The following is a 21096-nucleotide window of genomic DNA, read 5'->3' as shown; positions in this document are numbered from 1 at the left end:
TGTCAACAAATGTGTCAAGCAATGCATAGCAACATCTTTACCACATTTTACTTTTCTAGAACAGTCTCTCTCAAATAATAGCTCAAACTCCCTTTTTATCATTCATTGAATATGATATGCATAGCCAACTCTATAGACAGTGTGCTAGACTCTGGGAATCTCACATAAGTAGAAAACATGCTCTCGAGGCAATCACTCTAGTAAGGAACAGACATATGTTAACAAATCAATGTGATACGAGATAAAGTGTGATAAAAGAAAAACATACAGGACCATGTCCTTCCAATCTGCCTGCCTCAGCTTCCATCTTGAATACATATCTGACTGTCTTTCACTAGACCTAAACAAGAGCCTCACCTAGAGTGATAATGCTTCAAAACACTAACTTTCAAAATGCAGTAACATGCTAAGAAGAGAAGCTCATCATCACTATCCCCCGCGGTGCTTATCACAAAATCTTGGTCTGTATCAACAGGCATCCTATGTTTTGGATTGTGTAAATACCGTATAATATCAAAAGTATTAGAGCCTACAAAGGAGGGGGGCAAAGCCAAAATGAAAGAATGGTTAACTAGATAAACAGGCTGAAAATAAATGGAGAAATGCAAATAAAAGAATCACTAATGTCACAACGTTCTCTCCCCTATGTAAAATGACATTAATAGCACCACTTTTCTTCAGAGGGAGGCCATTACATTTTAAAATATAATTGAGTAATATACTTCCAGTTTACATTCTTGGAGATGGTGGGTGTATCCTGACAAAATTTAGATTTCTGCTTTTGTGCATGGTTTTTCACGCATTTGGGAGACTTGGCTCCTAGTTCCAGATCAGTCACTGTTTTATAGTGACTGATAGTAGTAGATATCCACTGAGTAGATAGTAGTAGTGGAATTGCTGAGCCATATATATATATATATATATATATATATTTTATTATAGAAGTGGCTTACTCTGGATCACACTATAAAACAGTGACTGATCTGGATCTAGGAGCCAAGTCTCCCAACTCCAAGTGTGATATATATATCAGCAATTCCACTGTTCATAATTCCACTGTTTATAATGCAGTTTATAATTAAGAGTGTTGACTAGATTGGTAGTTTTAAGATGAGGAAACTAAAGCCTGTTATAGGTTATTGTGAATAATGTTGCTATTAATATTCATGTGCAAGTTTACATTTTCACCTGGAAATATAATAGCTCAGAAGAACCATTTTCAGATATAGTTAATTCAGATTGCCTGAAATAACTCTATGCCTCAAATAAATCAGCCTTTACTATATGAATATAAAAAAGTGACCAACTCTCATGCACATGCTCTTCTTTAGCTCTTCTTCATTATATCCTGTACATAAGTGTGAGAAGCACTGCACCAAATTTAAATTGTTCATTGTCTGATTCAATAAACTTCCTGCTATCTGACACAGCTCAGCAATGATACGTATGGATTAATCAAGCATTTTACTTATTGGATACCCACCAAATATACTTAGAGCCCCACTAAATATGCAATACATAGATAGAAATGTGCAATAGTAAAACAAAATTATGTCAAATGCAACCTTTCTTTGATCATTCAGACATTCTGTTGAACCCAAAAATCCAGGTATAAGATGCACCCAGGTAGCAGAGTGGTTATACATATTTCCATCATCATTCCAGCCTAAGGGCTGACTAACATATCAGTAACTGAAAAATGGCAAAGACGCCCACTATGGTTATTCAGATATCATAGAACATTAAAACCTGAAGAATCTTGAGGTTCACTTGGCCTTGTGGTTTACAATTTTACTTAGGCCTTGGGTCCCTTTTTTCAAATGAAACCCTGAGAAGAGCCCCCATGTACAAACCAGTAGAAAAAACGGAACTACTTGTGTTGGAGATTGGGGTTTAAATGTCAGAGTGCCTCCTTCAGTGATCTCTGAGAAACCTCTGTGGAACCCTATGAATCTACAGAATGCAGTTTATAATTAAGAGTTTTGACTAGATTGGTAGTTTTTGGATGAGGAATCTAAAGCCTGTTATAGGTTATTGTGAATAATGTTGCTATGAATATTCATGTACAAGTTTTTGCATGGATGTATGTTTTCAATATTCCTGAGTAGATAGTAGTAGTTGAATTGCTGAGCCATATATATATATAATTATTATAGAATTGGCTTGCTCTGGATCACACTATAAAACAGTGACTGATCTGGAACTAGGAGCCAAGTCTCCCAACTCCAAGTCAAAGAGCATCTTTCCAACCCTAGCAGTCTTCCTTGAGGTTTCTCCTGCTCTGTATTTGCTCTAGAAAATAGGAGTTAGTGCCCTGACTGGGTAGCTCAATTTATTGGAGCATCGTCCTATACACCAAAAGGTTATGGGTTTGATTCCTGGTTGGGGTGTATATGTGAGGCAACCAATTGATGTTTCTGTCAACATCAAAGATTCTCTCTCTCCCTTCATCTCTCTCTCTCTAAAAAATCAATGAAAAAATCCTCAGGTGAAGATGAAAAAAGGAGGAGAAAGAAAGAAAGAAAGAAAGAAAGAAAGAAAGAAAGAAAGAAAGAAAGAAAGAAAGGGCTCCAAATCAGTTTTAAGTGTGATAGAGAAGCCGTATAGCCTCAGAGGCCAACCCCAGAACACTGCCACCCAGAGGCTGAGCCACAAACTGACTCTTTGCTAAACACAAAATAAGGCAGTCTGGGAAACAAATACAGCCTGCTTTAAAATAAGGACTGTGGTTTACAACACAGAGGAACAGTGTATCGCAGGGAAACTCAACACTCTCCTAAATACCTGGCAGGACTAAAGGCGAGCCAGACTGAAGAATAGAAGAACCGAAGGACCTTCACTACTGCAAATTTTTTTTTCACCTTCTAACTAAGAAACAATTTTTTTTAATTTTTTTTCTTCTTTTTTTTTCTTTCTTTTTTTTTTTCTTCTTTTTCCATCACCTGATTTTACCCTTTTAATTACTAACTTCTTATTTTTAACCAGTATTATTACTGCTGCCATTTTACAATTTTTTAAAGTGCCATTTTATTTTCTCTTTATTTTATTTTGGGATTAGTGTTCTCCATTCTATTTTCATTGTTATATTATTGGTTGTTTCTAGTTTGCATCCATCTCCAGGGAGCTGTTGCTGGAATTTGTTGGGATTAGTGGCGGTTCTATAGGAGTATTCTCCTCATATAAAAAGTCTCTTCCCCTCTTCCACTTCATTCTCTCTTTTCGCTCTTTTTTTTTTTCTTTTCTTTTCTCGCTTTTATTTTCCCCCCTCCTTTCTCCCAATTTCATTTTTGCACTCCTTTTTTTGGTCCCTACTTTTCTTTTTTCTCTTTTATCTTTTTCTCTTCCTTCTTCCTTATCCCCTAATTCTCTTAATTCGGGTGGTCACCTTTATTTGGGGTTATTAACATCGTGAATATATTTGTGTATAGTGCCTGGTACGTGGTGCCTTGATGTGTTGTATTTTGTGCCTTTAAATCAACGCAGCAGATCCAAGCAACAGCAGCCTCCTGAGCACAACACACTCTGCTGAGGAACAGCAGCTGTACGTGAAACCTCCCCCCACCAGCCAGAAGAGCCACCACAGCTGTGAACAGCACCCACCAGAGGAGCTGCTGCCAACTGAAGAGCAGCTGCTACCACAACCGCCCGAAGTGCAACCACAGACCAAGGAGTTACTGCCACCCAGGGAGCAGCCACTGAACGACTCAAAGTCTAGATATGTCAGTGAGATCAAACATGGGTAGACAAAGAAACCCCCAAAGGAAAGAGAAGGAGGACTCTCCAGAAAAGCAGCTAAGTAATACAGAGGCATGCAACATGACAGAAAAAGAATTCAGAATAAGGGTCCTAGAGTGCATAAACCGGATGGAGGAAAAAATCAACAACTTCTGCAAGAAGCAAGAAGAAACAGATGAAAAAGTCAACTACCTATGCAAGAAGCAAGAAGAAACAGATGAAAAAATCAATAACATATGGAAGAAGCTAGAAGAAACAGATGAAAAAATCAACAACTTAAGTAAGACCCAAGAAGAAATGAAGAGTGATATAGCTGCAATAAAAAACACCATTGAAAGTATCAACAGTAGACTAGGAGAAGCAGAGGACCAAATTAGTGAATTAGAAGACAAGGAAGCAAAACACACCCAAAATGTACTGCAATTGGAGAAAAAAATGAAAAGACAGGAGGAGAGCCTAAGGGAGCTTTGGGACAACATGAAAGGAAACAACATATGAATAATAGGGGTGCCAGAACAACAGAAAGATGAACAAGGATTAGAAAACCTATTCGAAGAAATAATATCAGAAAACTTCCCTGAGGTGGGGAAGAAAAAAGTCACACAAGCCCAGAGAGTCCCAAACAAGGTGAACCCGAAAAGACCCACACCAAGACACATCATAATTACCATGGCAAATGTTCAGTACAAAGAGAGAATCTTACAGGCTGCAAGAGAGATGGAAAGTTACATACAAGGGATCTCCCATTAGATTATCAAATGATTTCTCAACAGAAACACATCAGGCCAGAAAAGAATGGACAGAAATTTACAAAGTGATGCAAAGCAAAGGACTGAATCCAAAAATACTCTATCCAGCAAGGCTATCATTCAAACTTGAAGGGGAAATAAGAAGCTTCGCAGACAAAAAAAAAAGGCTAAGGGAGTTTATCACCACCAAGCCAGCAATGCAAGGAATGCTAAAGGGACTGGTATAAAAATAAGAAATAAAAAGCTCAGAAAGAAAACAGGCACACACAAAAAGAAATGGCTACAAACAAATACCTTTCAATAATAACTTTAAACGTAAATGGACTAAATGCTCCAACCAAAAGACATCGAGTGGCTGAATGGATAAAAAAACATGACCCATACATCTGCTGTCTACAAGAAACCCACCTCATTAGAAGGGACTCAGACTGAAAGTGAAAGGATGGAAAAATATCTTTCAGGCAAATGGAAAGGAAAAGAAAGCTGGGGTAGCAATACTTATATCGGACAAAATAGACCTCAAAGTGAAGACCATAACAAGAGATAAGGAAGGCCACTTCATAATACTAAAGGGATCAATACAACAAGAAGATATAACCCTGGTAAGCATATATGCACCCAATGCAGGAGCACCCAAATTCATAAAAAAAAAAAAAAAAAAAACTCCTGGAAGATATCAAAGGAGAGATCGACAACAATACAATCATAGTAGGGGACTTTAATACACCACTGACAGCACTGGATAAGTCCTCTAGACAAACAATCAGCAAAGATACAGCAATCCTAAATGACTCACTAGATCAGATGGACTTAATAGACATCTTCAGAACACTTCACCCCAAAGCCAGGGAATATACATTCTACTCAAGTGCTCATAAGACATATTCAAAAATAGACCATATATTGGGTCACAAGCAAAGTATCCCCAAATTCAAGAAGATTGAAATGATAAAAAGCATCTTCGCAGGCCACGATGGCATAATATTAGAAATAAACTACAATAAAAACCACCCAAAATACTCAAACACCTGGAAGCTGAATAGCATGCTATTAAATATTGATTGGGTTACCAATGAGATCAAAGAAGAAATTAAATACATCCTGGAAACTAATGACAATGAAAACACAACAATCCAAAACCTATGGGACACAACGAAAGCAGTCCTGAGAGGGAAGTTAATAGCTCTACAGGCCTATCTCAAAAAACAAGAAAAAATGGTAGGAAATCATCTAACTCTACAACTCAAAGAATTAGAAAGAGAGCAACAAGAAAACCCCAGAGTGAGCAGAAGGAAGGAGATAATAAAGATTAGAGCAGAAATAAATGAAATAGAGACCAAAAAAAAACAATACAGAAAATCAATGAAACCAAGAGCTGGTTCTTTGAAAGGATAAACAAGACTGACAAACCTCTAGCAAGACTCACCAAGAAGCAAAGAGAGAGGAACCAAATAAACAAAATCAGAAATGATAGAGGCGAAATAACAGCAGACCTCACAGAAATACAAATGATTGTTTAAAAATACTATAGACAGCTCTACTCCAACAAACTAGACAACCTGGAGGAAATGGACAAATTCCTAGAAAAATACAACATTCCAAAACTCAATCAGGAAGAATCTAAAAATCCCAACAGGCCAATAACTATGGAAGAAATTGAAGCAGTCATCAAAAAGCTTCCATCAAACAAAAGCCCAGGACCAGACGGCTTCACAGGGGAGTTTTACCAAACATTCAAGGAAGAACTAAAGCCTATCCTCCTCAGACTACTACAAAAAATTCAAAGGAAAGAACACTTCCAAGCTCATTCTATGAAGCCAGCATCACCCTCATACCAAAACCAGGTAAAGACAACACAATGAAAGAGAATTACAGGCCAATATCCCTCATGAACATAGATGCCAAAATCCTCAACAAAATCTTAGCAAATCGGATCCAGCTGTACATCAGAAGGATCAAACACCATGACCAAGTAGGATTTATCCCAGGGATGCAAGGATGGTACAATATCCGCAAATCTATAAACGTGTTACATCACATAAACAAATTGAAAGAAAAAAACCACATGGTCATATCAATTGATGCAGAAAAAGCATTTGACAAAATTCAACACCCATTTTTGATAAAAACTCTCAGTCAGGCGGGAATAGAAGGATCATACCTCAACATAATAAAAGCCATATATGACAGGCCCACAGCCAACATCATACTCAATGGACAAAAACTAACACCATTTCCCCTAAGAACAGGAACAAGAAAGTGATTCCCCCTCTCACCACTCCTGTTCAACATAGTACTGGAAGTGTTAGCCATTGCAATTCGGCAAGAAGAAGAAATAAAAGGCATCCAAATTGGAAAAGAGGAAGTAAAACTGTCCTTATTTGCAGACGACATGATATTATACATACAAAACCCTAAAGACTCCATCAAAAAGCTACTAGAAGTAATACATGAATTTGGCAATGTAGCAGGATACAAAATTAACCCCAAGAAATCTGAGGCATTTCTATACACCAATAGTGAACTTTCAGAAAGAGAGATTATAAAAACAATCCCGTTTACCATCGCACCAAAAAAATTAAGCTACCTAGGAATAAACTTAACTAAAGAGGTAAAAGACCTCTACTCAGAACACTACAGGATGTTGAAAAAAGATATAGAGGAAGACATAAACAGATGGAAGAATACACCATGTTCATGGATTGGTAGAATTAACATCATTAAAATGTCCATACTACCCAAAGCAATCTATAAATTCAACGCACTTCCCATTAAAATACCAATGGCATACTTCATAGATCTAGAACGAACTCTCCAAAAATTCATCTGGAATAAAAAAAAAACCCCGAATAGCTGCAGCAATCCTGAAAAACAACAAAGTAGGTGGGATCTCAATACCAGATATCAAGATGTATTACAAAGCCACTGTTCTCAAAACTGCCTGGTACTGGCACAAGAATAGGCATACAGATCAATGGAATAGAATAGAGAGCCCAGAAATCGGCCCAAACCAATATGCTCAATTAATATTTGACAAAGGAGTCAAGAACATACAATGGAGCCAAGATAGTCTCTTCAATAAATGGTGTTGGGAAAATTGGACAGATATATGCAAGAAAATGAAACTAGACCACCAACTTACACCATACACAAAAATAAACTCAAAATGGATAAAGGACTTAAATGTACAACAGGAAACCATAAAAATTCTAGAAGAATCCAAAGGCAACAAAATCACAGACATATGCCGAAGCAATTTCTTCACTGATACAGCTCCTAGGACACTTGAAACTAAAGAGAAAATGAACAAATGGGACTACATCAAAATAAAAAGCTTCTGCACAGCAAAAGAAACCATCAACAAAACAACGAGAAAACCCAATGTGTGGGAAAACATATTTGCCAATGTCATATCTGATAAGAGCCTAATCTCCAAAATTTATAGGGAACTCATACAACTTAACAAAAGGGAGATAAACAATCCAATCAAAAAAATGGGCAAAGGACCTAAATAGACACCTTTCAAAAGAGGACATTCAGAAAGCCAAGAGACATATGAAAACATGCTCAAAGTCACTAATCATCCGAGAGATGCAAATCAAAACAACAATGAGGTACCATCTCACACCTGTCAGACTGGCTATCATCAACAAATCAACAAACGACAAGTGCTGGAGAGGATGTGGAGAAAAAGGAACACTTGTGCACTGCTGGTGGGAATGCAGACTGGTGCAGCCACTATGGAAGACAGTATGGAGTTCCCTCAAAAAACTGAAAATGGAACTCCCATTTGACCCTGTTATCCCACTTCCAGGAATATATCCCAAGAAACCAGAAACACCAATCAGAAAGGATATATGCACCCCTATGTTCATTGCAGCACAATTCACCATAGCTAAGATCTGGAAACAGCCTAAGTGCCCATCAGTAGATGAATGGATTAGAAAACTGTGGTACATCTACACGATGGAATACTTTGCTGCTGTAAAAAATAAGGAACTCTTACCATTTGCAACGGCATGGATGGAACTGGAGAGCATTATGCTAAGTGAAATAAGCCAGTCAATGAAGGAAAAATACCACATGATCTCACTCATTCATGGATAATAGAGACCATTATAAACTTTTGAACAATAATAGATATAGAGGCAGAGCTGCCTCAAACAGATTGTCAAACTGCAATGGGAAGGCCGGGGAGGGTTGGGGGGCAGGATGTAGGGGGGTAAGAGATCAACCAAAGGACTTGTATGTATGCATATAAGCATCACCAATCTACATAAGACACTGGGGGATAGGGGAGGCTAGGGGACTGTCTAGGGCGGGGGGAAAAATGGACACATATGTAATACCCTTTGTAATACTTTAAGCAATAAAAAAAAAAGGAAGGAAGGAAGGAAGGAAGGAAGGAAGGAAGGAAGGAAGGAAGGAAGGGAGAAAAGAAAGGGCACTGGTTTCTGAGAATTCCATGTTAGTTTATGACTGATTTTAGCCATATTTTGAAAGTCCTCCTGGCAAAAACACACACACACACACAAAAAAAACCACAACAAAAAACCCACTATATTTTTGCCTATTTTAGGCCATTAATTTAACAATGTAATATCCGAGGTCCAAGAGTTAGTACAAATTTAAAAGTCCCTGAAGCTTTCTTTCTAACATTTACTTAGATAAGAGGAGTTATTTACCTCATCTGTCCATTATATCATTATGTGATAAGTGATATAGTTGTTTCCTATTGAAATATTCTTTATGAGCCTTGTTTTAGGATGCTAGACCTTAGCACTTGGAGTAATGGTTATTTATAAAACCCATGAGTTAAAATAATAAAAACTAGAAGTTCCAATCAAGATGGTGGTGTGTAATAATGTCGACTGTAAACTGAAATTGCAAAATAAAAATAATAACTAGAATATGACATGCTTGAATGTGAAAACCTTTTTTTTTTTACATCACACCCCCTCCACTACAGGAATATGAAGCAATCCATCTATTCTCAATAAATGAATGAATGAATGGATGGTGTGTTTGGGATATTTGTGGGTGGGGGGTTGAGGGAATCGGCAAAATTTTCTTTTGTAATCCAGAGACTTCTCCAGTGGAAATCAACAGTCACTGCCATACAAGAAAGAACTACTAAGCAGAAGGTGCTTTACAAATTATTTCTCTGAAATGGATATGTGATCATCATATTTTACAACCTAGGAACTGAGGATCAGATAATTACTGAAGAATTAATGTTCTTCCATTTGAAGTAAATTCACAGTGAAGCAAGTGGTCAAACGTTCAAGCCAAGCCTAGACAGCCAGTCAGAGATTTAGTGTTCATCGGAGGAGCAAGCGTAACACAATTGACCCAGGGCAGTCACTACACAATGAGAATTAGGAAGTTCACATTTACAGAATTTCCCCTCATCTCCTTCGAAAAATACAAACTCCATGAAATTATAGAGCATGATTGTTATTACAAGGGATTTTGAAAATGGCTAAATGTACTTTCAACTCAAATGATTGTGCAGGGAATCATTTTAATTCAGATTCTCATTTGGTATGAAAGCAATAAACATCTTTTTAAAAGATTTCTTTCTTTGCTGTAAGTGGTGATGAGTAATAATGTGGGTGTAAATCTTCTTAATTCTCCCTGAGCTATTTAAAATTCTTAATCATTATCAGAGTACAAAACAAAACTAGATTTTTATGTGTACCATTAAAAACTGTATTTGCTGAAAAATCACTTTCCATTTCCTTTCTGTGACTTAGATGATGGTGGCTCTCAGTGCTGGAGCATGCAACTTTCAATGAAAGGCGAGATGTTTCTTTGACCTTCTATTTAAACCCTGGATATACAGACCCCCCACCTACCTTCCGCCAAATATTAGCTTCAATCTCTGAAAATAAGCAGCAGAAAGGAAGCAAAGATGTGTGATAGAAATTGCCTGGATAGGTAGAAAGAACTCTGGAATAGGAATCATGGGGCCTGCCCACTTGGCCCAGATTGTCTGGCTATACTATTCCCCTCTATGAGTTTCAACTTTCCCATAAGTAAAATGATGGGATTGGGTAGATTACTTCTAAGCCCCCCAGAACTTGAGTGCAGATTTTTTTTTTACATAATCAGGTATAAAATAGGGACTACACAGGAAAATCCAGTCACTCATCAAAGATGCATGTGGGCACCTTTGTGTCAGACCTGTGCTGAACACATAAAAGAAAGAAACCTTCAAAGGGAAGCCATCACTTGCAGACTAGGTAAAGAAGAGTCAAGGAGGTTCTTCAGTAGAAGTAGCATCTGAGCTAAATCTTGAAGGCTATCTCCACATTTTTAGAAAACACAGAAAAATACTAGTTGCCCCAATTAAGGCTTTAGATAAGAAATGATCTAAGATTAATTAATTTAGAGAAGTTAGCTTTAGAGTTACTTTCTGAGTATCACAAAAAGATATAAAAATTCTATATAGAAAAAACACACACATGGTTTTCCTACCAGAATGGCTAAAATTAAAAACACAAACCATACCAAGTATTGATAAGGATGCAAAAAAACTAGAGAACTCTTATAAGCTACTGATAAAAATGTACAATGGTGTAGCCAATTTGGAAAAAAGTTTGACATTTTTTAAAAAATAAACAAAACAACATACACCCAAGCAATTCCACTGCCAGGTATCTACCCAAGAGAATTGAAAACATGTCCATGCAAAAACTGGTACATAAATGTTCATAGCAACATTATTCACAATAGCCAAAAACTGGACACAACCCAAATCTCTATTGGGACTATATCCATACAATGCAATATTATTTGACAATAAGAACAAATGAATACTGATAGATGCTACAGCATTATGAACCTAGAAAACATGATGCTAAGTGAAAGAAACCAGTCACAAAAGCTACATATAAAGTAATACCATTTATATAAAACAACTCGAATAGAAAAATCCAATCTATGGTATTCAGAATTCTAGTGGTTATCCTTGTGGTGAGGAATAAGTTCTGGATGAGGGCAAAAAAGGGGCTTCTGAAGTGCTGGTAATGTTACCTCTATTATTATGGGGGTTATTTATCATGGTTTATTAGATTTATAAACGTTTAATGAGCCGTACCTGTAGGATTTGTGTACTTTTCTGTATTAATGTGATTCATCTAAAGTAGTTTACTAAAAAAATCTAAAGAGGCTATTTACAATTCAGCTGTTTTTATCTTCTGGGAGATTATTAACTCTATACAATCAAATACTTGCATCACCTTGAATACTATGTTTGAGGTCAAAAGCAGAAAAGAAGCAGTGCAGCTTTGATGTGGTTGTCTTCTCTTAGTTCCTGCAATGGGCTTCAAACATTTTAAAGATCAGAAAAAGCAACTGTCCTGTGGCTGGCACCCTGGATATTCACAGTAAGAGGGCAGACATTTTAAATATAAAAGGCAATGTTCCTGGCAAAATAAATACCTTACTCATGAAGCCTTTCTCAGAGCAGATTTTTCCCACCCTCTCTCTTTTCTCCTTTCCTTTCATCTGTCCACCCACCATTTCATTTCAAAATACTGAGGTCCTACCATGTGCCTGGATTGTGCTAAGCCATACCACAGTGAATAAGAGAGATAAACCCATATACTCATGGGGTTTACCAAAGAACCTCACCAAGGTGATTGAGCATTATAAAACTTCATCTAAGATAAAAAATCATTTTGAGTCTTATAGAGACTTTTTAAACTTCCACAGCCATAGATCTAGTCATTAAAAAGCCTAAAATTATGTTTCTAGAGAGTGGACTGGGTCCAATTTCCTATATTACTTGCCGACTTGACAATTCATTCAGTGCCATTAAAACAGTGTCCATAAACACTGATTCTCAACATAATCAAGTGAGGAAAATGTACCAAAAAGAGGTGAAGAAAGACCATAAATCAATAATTATATCACAATAGCTTCTATAATTAGCATAAAACTGCACATCAATAAATGTATATAATAATTGCAGGCTCCCAGGATGAACAGAACAAGTTTCAAATGAATACATAATTCAATCATGCTCTTTCATATGTGCAAAAAAGATTTCATATCAAACATCAGGACCCATGAAACCTACCACCTTAAATATGGTGACAGAAGCCTGGGTGGCCACATATCTGCAGTGGCCTACTGTTTCCTTTTTGAAAGTTACACTGAGTTCAAGGGGATTAACCAACCAAGAAGTCTTCAGAACTGCTTCCATTTTTCATGCTTTGAGATTTAAATAGGATAAGGAAGAGGAATATGGGGAGAGAGAGAAAACTTTGAGCATCACTTTCACTATTAATATGACCAAAAGCCTGAAAATTCTGCTGAATTTTTTGAGAAATAACTTTTTAATCTTTAACAAAAGTCATCCAAAAGTTAACCGATTGAAGAAAACAGCCCACATGCAGATCAGTAGAAGAGTGGATAAAAAAGCTGTGGTACATTTACACCATGGAATACTATGCAGCAGTAAAAAAGAAGGATCTCTTACCCTTTGAGACAGCATAGAGGGACATGCAGACTATTATGCTAAGGGAAATAAGCCAGACAGAGAAAGACAAGTATCACATGATCTCACTCATATGTGAAATCTAATAAACACAATAAACTTATGAACAAAACAGATCCAGAAACATAGAAGCAAGAAGCAGACTGTCAAACCTCAGAGGGAAAGGGGGGGTGGGTGTGAGGGTGGGAAGAGATCAACCAAAGAACTTGTATGCATATATGCACGACCCATGAACACAGACAATAGTTTGGTGAAGGCCTGGGGTGGGGCACGGGGGCCAGCTACCAGGGGTAAATGAAGGGAAAGAGGGACATGTAATACTTTCAACAATAAAGATTTAATTTTATAAAAAGAAAAAAGAACCGCTGGCCCCATTTCTTTCAAAACTCTTTTATAAAAGAGAAAAACACCACAGTTTATGTTCCTCTGTTTCAGCTTGTAGACTTGGCCTTTTAATCTAAAATCCTGAGTCATGCCTGGCCAGTGTGGATTAGTTGGTTGAACATATACCTATGCAACAGGAGGTTGATGCCCGAGTTGTAGGCTCAATCCCCAGTAGGGGGTGTGCAGGAGTCAGCTAATCAATGTTTCTCTCATTGATGTTTCTATCTCTCCCTCTCCTTTTATCTCTCTCTCTAAAAATCAATAAAAACATATTTAATAAAGAAAATAAAATTCTGAGTCATTTGACCCCTGAACTCTTTTAGGCAGAGAGCCACCACACAGTGTACCCAAATGACTGCTACAATAATAGATGGTGTTACACCAGGATTTTCTTCAAGGGTAAAGAGAAGAATATTTTCTAAGTAAAACTGTACAGGAGGGTCTCCCTGCTTCACTGCTTCAGATTTGTCAGGCACAAGAATATGGGACTAAACTTGTTCAATGGTCCCCTCAGAGGGACTTTATGTGGTATGTGTGGCCCACTACACAATGATCCTAAAGGACTCTTTGTATTTTAATTTTTCAAATTTTATCTCAATCTTATTTTATTCCCCAAATTAGACATTACTATTAAAGCTGTTTTATGAAAACAATGATTATTTACATGTATCCATATTTACCATTTATTTGCTCATAAAAAAAAACTTTAAAAAAATCTAAGCTCCAAGAGACACTCTTGACATGGCCAACTATTTATATCTGTTCTTGTACACCCAACAATATTTTCCAAATACATCTGTATTAATACATATGGATATAGTTCATATATTTATGTGCCATATAGCATCCTAGTCTTTAAATATGTTGCTACTTATAATATTAATACACTCCCATGTTGCTGGACATGAATATTTATATGGCAACAAACATTCTTATTCATGTCTTCTTGCATGTGCAAGGATTACCCTGTAGTAAGGTACTAGGAGAGGGACATCGGGATCTTAATAAAATATGCACATCATTGACTTTGCTAGATATTGCCACTGTGCTCTCCAGAGCAGGTGTATACATTTATATTCCCACCAGAACTCCTAGTTCCCTACATCTTCCCTTGACTGCATGATATTATCATGTGTTTTACCGTTTGTCAATTTGATGGTTGTAAAGGACTATCTTATTTTGAATTTAATTTACATTCTCATTACTAGTGAAGGTGAGTACCTTTTTTCAGATGTTTATAGATGAATCGGGTTTTCCCTCTGATAAATTGCCCAGTCATATCCTTTGCACATTTTTCTAATTGAACTGTCTTTTTTGTAATGACACAGTACTTTTTAGCTTCTGGATATTAATACTTCCTTATTTATAAGAGCTAAAATAACTTATACCAGCCACTGGCTCATTATTTTAAACTAGAGGCCTGATGCACAAATTCATGCACTGGAGGGGTCCAGCTGGCCTGCCCCTGATGGGGGCCATCGGGGGTGGGCTGGCTGGAGCGAGGGACTGTGGGCAGGGCCATCCGGGGTGAGGGGCCGCGGTCATTCTGGTCATTCTGCCGTTCCGTCGATTTGCATATAACCCTTTAATTATATAGGATTTTCTTTGTGGTATATTTCATCAGAATTTTTATTTTTAATGAAGTCAAATGTATCAATGTTTTCCTTTTATGGTTTCCATTCCATAGTTTTAAGAAATCCATTCCTACTTTGGTATCATTAAGATACTATTTTTCATAAGCAAATCATTTTTGCTTTTAACATTCAGGTCTTTATCTTGAATTTACATTTCTGTATAGACTGGGGAAGGGAATTTTATGTTCTCCCATGAGTTTGTTTCTGGAATTTCAATTTAGTTCTATTGGTATATTTGTCTATTCCTGTACCAATATATGCTTTTTATTAATATGGCTTAACAATTCTTAATACTTGATAGAGCTAGTCTCTTCATCGTATTTTTCTTTAAAAAAAAATCTTAGCTAATTGTTGCCCTTTCGTTTTCCATACAAACTTTAGGATATTTGTCAAGTTCCATGAAAAAAATCTGTGGGGTTTTATTGGAATTATACCAAAGTACAATTAAATTGTGAAGAATTAAATTATTTATGATACTGATTTTTCTAAACCATTAAAATGTTCTATTTAGCCCGAACCGGTTTGGCTCAGTGGATAGAATGTCATCCTGAGGACTCAAGGGTCCCAGGTTCAATTCCGGTCAAGGACATGTACCTTGGTTGCGGGCACATACCCAGTAGGGAGTGTGCAGGAGGCAGCTGATCAATGTTTCTCTCTGGTTGATGTTTCTAACTCTCTATCCCTCTCCCTTCTTCTCGGTAAAAATCAATAAAATATAAAAATAAATAAAATATTATATTTATTTTATTATTTATATTAGGCCATTATATTCTTCAACAAAGTTTCATAATATTTCCTTAAAAGACATATTTTCTTAGGTGTATCATTAGATTTATTATGGGTTTTGTTACTAAATGAATAGGATTTTTTTTTCCTTTCAAGTTTAGCAATTCATCTTGCAAGTAAACTCTACGTGTAGTATATATTCATAAATTACATAAGTAGTGATGGAAAGAAGACCTTATGTGCTTGAAAGTAGCTGACATCCAGAGTTCACTAAATTAGAGTAAAATTTGGCCTTTCATTAAACAAAATAGGACAATTCCAATGATGTTTGAAGATTGCTTTTAGGTTAGTAGTCTATATTATATCATTTCTATATTTCAGTAACTAAAAATTTTCCTATGAAAGCTTCTATTTTTCCTACATGGAACTCACTCCCTTGTGGTAGTTCTACATGCAAAGTTTTTTCTTCTTATTCTTTAGAATATGCATTGGTTCTTTATTTGCATTTAATGTATATACTTGTTCAAAGTCATGTTTTTTCTCAGAAGATTTTTGGTTTAGAGGATATATGTATACACTCACACAGACAGACACAAACAAACACACACATACATACATACATACTCACACATGCAAGGACACTTCATCTGTTTTTTTAAATATATAAGGTATTTTTTATTGATACTGCTTCCTTTTTCTGCACTTAAATTCCTTCCTAACTGTTCTCCTCTTCTAGTAATCCTGTCCTTGCTTTAATAATTAACCTTTTTCATCTTTGAAGACAAAGCTGTCTTTGTTGTCTCTATAGAAAAAGCAGGTTTTGTTTTTGTTTTGTTTTGTTTTATCATTTTCCTCTTATCTTAGATCTAGGTTCCTATTATTTAGAAATTCAGTACTTATTATGAAAGCATTATCTCCTACCAACTTGATATTACATTCATCTGCATATTTAACATAATGTGTATCTTCTGTAATAGGCTCCATAATAGGTGAAATGGATCCATAACCATCTAAATATTCATATCTATAATCACCTAAATCTTCTTTTACTAATTCTTCACCAACTTTCACAAGTTTCAAGGATTCCTTGAGGTGATATCATACTTTGGTTTTTCTAAAATCTTCTTGCAATGATTTGCTCAAAGGTTAATTTTTTTTTTCCAGAGGAATGGTTTCCTTCTATTCTATGAATGAAATTACAGGAACCAGGGCTTTCAGTTTTAAATAGTTTATTTGTTGGTGAAAGTCATAATTATTTATATTTTCTTTTAGTTTTTCCTTTCCTTTTTTATACTTCTTTTTCTTAATCTTTTCCAAAATAACTTTTTAAAACCAATGGGGTTAATTAAAAGGAAAGTAACTTGATAAACTTCTTGCTTGAATACAGTCAAGTGAGGGCACACATAATCTAATGGGATGTTGACTACATTTAGGTGAGACAGGAATGAATTGAATTTTGAATAAGCCAGTACCAGAAGAATCAGTGTTATCACTTTGGTTTTCAAAGTCATAGTAGCAGCTAAATCAAAGTCACTACAGACTTGGAAATGGAAGCTTTACAAAGGAATATTCTCTCTGTTCTTCCCAATGATCCTGTTTCCTGATTTGTTCTTTGTTTTAAATTGGTTAATTTCTCTTTAAAGGGCTTGGGAAAAGGGAAAAACAAATGTCATGTCCCAAGAATACTGGAGGGGTAGAGACAAATCTTGAAAAAATAACTTACGACCTTAAAGAAAGGAGGAATATACCAATGTACAATTTTGGGTGTCATGTTAGCTTTTAGAATTCATCTTTTATATTTTCTCCTTGATTCTTACTGTTAAAGAGGAGCACTATTGATTTTTTATGTATTGACCCTATTCCCAGGAAACTTGTTGAATTCTGTATTAGTTCTATTAGTTTTTCTACATGTTCTGTTACATTACTCATGTAGATAATTCTGCCATCTGTGAAAACAATATATTTTCAATCCTTATATTTTTTTATTCCAATGAACTGGTTAGACCCTCACTTATAATCCCATATAATAAAAGCCTAACATGCAAATTGTTTGACCAGGAGTTTGACCACTCGCTATGACGTGCACTGACCATCAGGGGGTGGCAAAGAACATGGTGGGCGTCAGAGACGTGGCACTGGCAGTGGGTGGCAGTGGAGGTGCTGCCGGCCCCAATGGGCCCCGACAATAGGAGGACCACAGCAGGATGGTGGAGCAGGTGAGCAGGTGGTGCCAGGCCAAGGCAGGTGTGAGCAGGGGCCAAATTGCCCGCTGATTGATTGCCCCACAGACAGTGACCAGTGGCAGCGGTGGGGAGTGGGACCACCGCCCGGCTCCCAGGTGCTGAGGGAGCCAGGTGGGGAGCCCAGTCCTGACCGATCATCCCACAAGCAGGATGGTGGAGCAGGTGAGGGGGCGGCACCAGGCCATGGTGGGGTGCCAGGTGAGGTTACAGGGCTATGAGGTTGGGGCACAAGCTGGGGCTGTGAGCCTGGGGGCACAATCTGGGATCCAATCCCCTCAGGCCACCCCGAGGGACCCCACCCTTGCACAAATTTGTACACCGAGCCTCTAGGACTGAATAAAAAAGATTAGAGGTTTTCTAATTAGTCCTGTTCCTGACATGAAGAGACATATGGACATCTAATATTTTACCATCTATAATAATAAAAGGGTAATATGCTAATTAGACCAGACATCTTCCAGATGTCATTCTGTACATGCTTCCTGACAAAGCTGGGGCCGAAGGGAAGCTAGCCTGGGTCCCGGGTGCCTGCTGGCAGCTGGAGGAGGGAAGTCCAATCCCAGGTGCCAGAGGGAAGCTGGTGCCAGGAGCCGGGGGAAGGAAGGCCTACTCTTGCACAAATTTTCATGCATCGGGCCTCTAGTCTATAATAATAAAAGTGTAATATGCTAATTAGACCATACAGCCAAACGCCCTTCTGGACCTCCTTCAGGATGAAGCCATGGTGGCAGGGGCCAAGGCAGAGGTGGTTAGGGGTGATCAGGCAGGCAGGTGAGCAGTTAGGAGCAATCAGGCAGGCAGGCAGAGTGGTTAGGGGTAATCAGGCAGGCAGGTGAGCGGTTAGGGGCGATCAGGCAGGCAGGCAGAGGGGACAGGGGAGATCAGGCAGGCAGAGTGGTTAGGGGTGATCAGGAAGGCAGGCAGAGAGGGTAGGGGTGATCAGCCAGGCAGGCAAAGTGGTTAGCGGCAATCAGGCAGGTAGGTGAGTGGTTAGGGGTGATGAGGTAGACAGGTTGAGTGGTTGGGGTGATGAGGCAGGCAGGCAGGCAGGCAAGTGGTTAGGAACCAGTGGTCCTGGATTGTGAGAGGGATGTCTGACTGCCAGTTTGGGCTCTAAACCAGCAGTTGGACATCCCCCAAGGGGTCCCAGATTGCGAGAGGGTGCAGGCCGGACTGAGGGACCCACCCCTGCACAATTTCATGCACCGGGCTTCTAGTCTCTCTCTATATATATAAAACCCTAAGCGACTGGTCGACCATTTGACCAGTGGACCGTTTGACCAGTTGCTATGATGTGCACTGACCACCAGGGGAAGACGCTCAATGCAGGAGCTGCCCCCAGGTGGTCAGTGTGTCCCCACAACAGGAGCACTGCTCAAGCTGACTGACGTGATCCAGATGCCAGGCTCATGGCTGGCAAGCATAGCTGTGGTGGCACGAGCCTCCCCCACCTCCACAGCAGCGCTACCAAGCAGCAGGGGTGGCAGGCACAGCGGGGCCAGGATGAGTGGGAGCAACGAGGTGCCCAGCCCAGGCTTGGGCTCCCCCCTGGCTGCCTGCCACTTCATGCACTACTACATCCCCTGAAGAGTCCCAGATTGCAAGAGGGTACAGGCCAGGCTAAGGGACCCTACCGGTACATGACTCTGTGCACTGAGCCTCTAGTTAAGCATAATGTTTGCCAAGAGTTTCTGTAGACAACTTTTATCAGGTGAAGGATATATTTCTAGGTTGTTAGGTGGGTTTTTGTTATTAATCATACATGTTTATTGAATGACTTCTGTACCTATAGAGAGGACAATAGTTTTGTTTCCCCTTTAATCTATTTTATAGCTGTGGATGTCATATGGTATTGCATTTTTGTCCAATAACTCAATCTATCTGATACTAGCTTTCTGATATTAGAGATTTACTTCAAAGTTTTGTAAAAGGTTGATTTTTTTTCATGTGTCCTATTTGTTAGAAAATATTTTTTATTTTGTAATAATTTGGTGCAGGGTTCTTTACATTTCACCATTTTGATTTTCAAAACTTCCATATTTTAAACACTGTTTGCTTGCTGGATCCCCATCCTTGCCTTCCCTGAAGATGTCTAGCACAAGGCATTGCCCAGATAACCTGCACCACAACAAATATCAATCAAATGGAACTGAACTATTTAAAAGGCTTAGGCATTTAATTTCAGTGTTTGCCTACCAGGGTTTGTCTAGAATCAAAATCATTACTCACAGAGTCATTTGTTGCCTATTGGACATTGTGCAAAATTATTACAGACGTTAGCATAATGAGCTAGAAGAAATGTTTGCCAAGTGTCAAAGGTTTTGGGTAAGACACTATAACCCTTAAAGGCACTTTCTTTTTATTTCATTTGGAAGTCTTTGTAACTATAAAATCAAAAGGTAGTCCCTGGACCACCTCTTCATGGTTAGCTGGCACTAAATTTCTCTAATTCACTGTTATCAGTTTCCTAAGTATAGTTGTATTTAATTACTGCTGAATGTAAGAAGGCTTCTTTTGGATCCTTTCTTTAGTACTTTAGGATGAGAGGAATGACAGGTGTAGTGTCAAGTCAATGTTCCTTCATTTATTTTAAAGCCAATTTCTATCACAAAAATATATTTAGAACACCATCCTTAAGAAACTGCAATAAACACAATTCAAAAGACTTCAGAGCTAGCTTTGTCTTTCCCTCACATATCAAGTATGGACAGAACATTTCTGTTGACTACTTGATATCTAAAGGGAGGTTAAACATAGCAGATTATCTGAGTAGTGAAGCCTACTCTTAAATCAATAGATACAGTAGACCAAACCTGAAAGGTAATAAGCCTGATTAGGCTTAGAGAGGTGAAGCAACTCCCCCAAGGTCACACAGTCCATTCATTTTTCTCTTCTACTGCTTCCAACACACGCTAAGCCCTACCAGTCTCCTTGCCTCCAATATGACTCCTGCTTTAATCTATTCTCCACCTCCTTATAGCCAGTTATTTAATTAAAACATCTTATATAAAACCTTACAATGGCTTTCCATTATTTTTATGAAAATGTTCAAACACTTTACCATGGACAGGTAGGAATAGGAGGCTCTATCCCCTTTCCATTTTCTTAGCCTCAGCTTT

General features: G+C 37.9%; 1 protein-coding gene across 4 annotated transcripts in view; it reads right to left on the bottom strand.

The window, feature by feature from the left end:
• The window catches only part of FGF13 (fibroblast growth factor 13), a 642179-nt gene that overhangs the window by 458512 nt on the left and 162571 nt on the right, over nt 1-21096 (bottom strand). The window lies entirely within an intron of this gene.

Source organism: Myotis daubentonii, chromosome X (genome assembly GCF_963259705.1).
Source record: "Myotis daubentonii chromosome X, mMyoDau2.1, whole genome shotgun sequence".
Classification (NCBI taxonomy): Eukaryota; Metazoa; Chordata; class Mammalia; order Chiroptera; family Vespertilionidae; genus Myotis; species Myotis daubentonii.
Note: the sequence above shows the minus strand (reverse complement) of the source record. Positions and strands in the feature narration are given on the sequence as shown.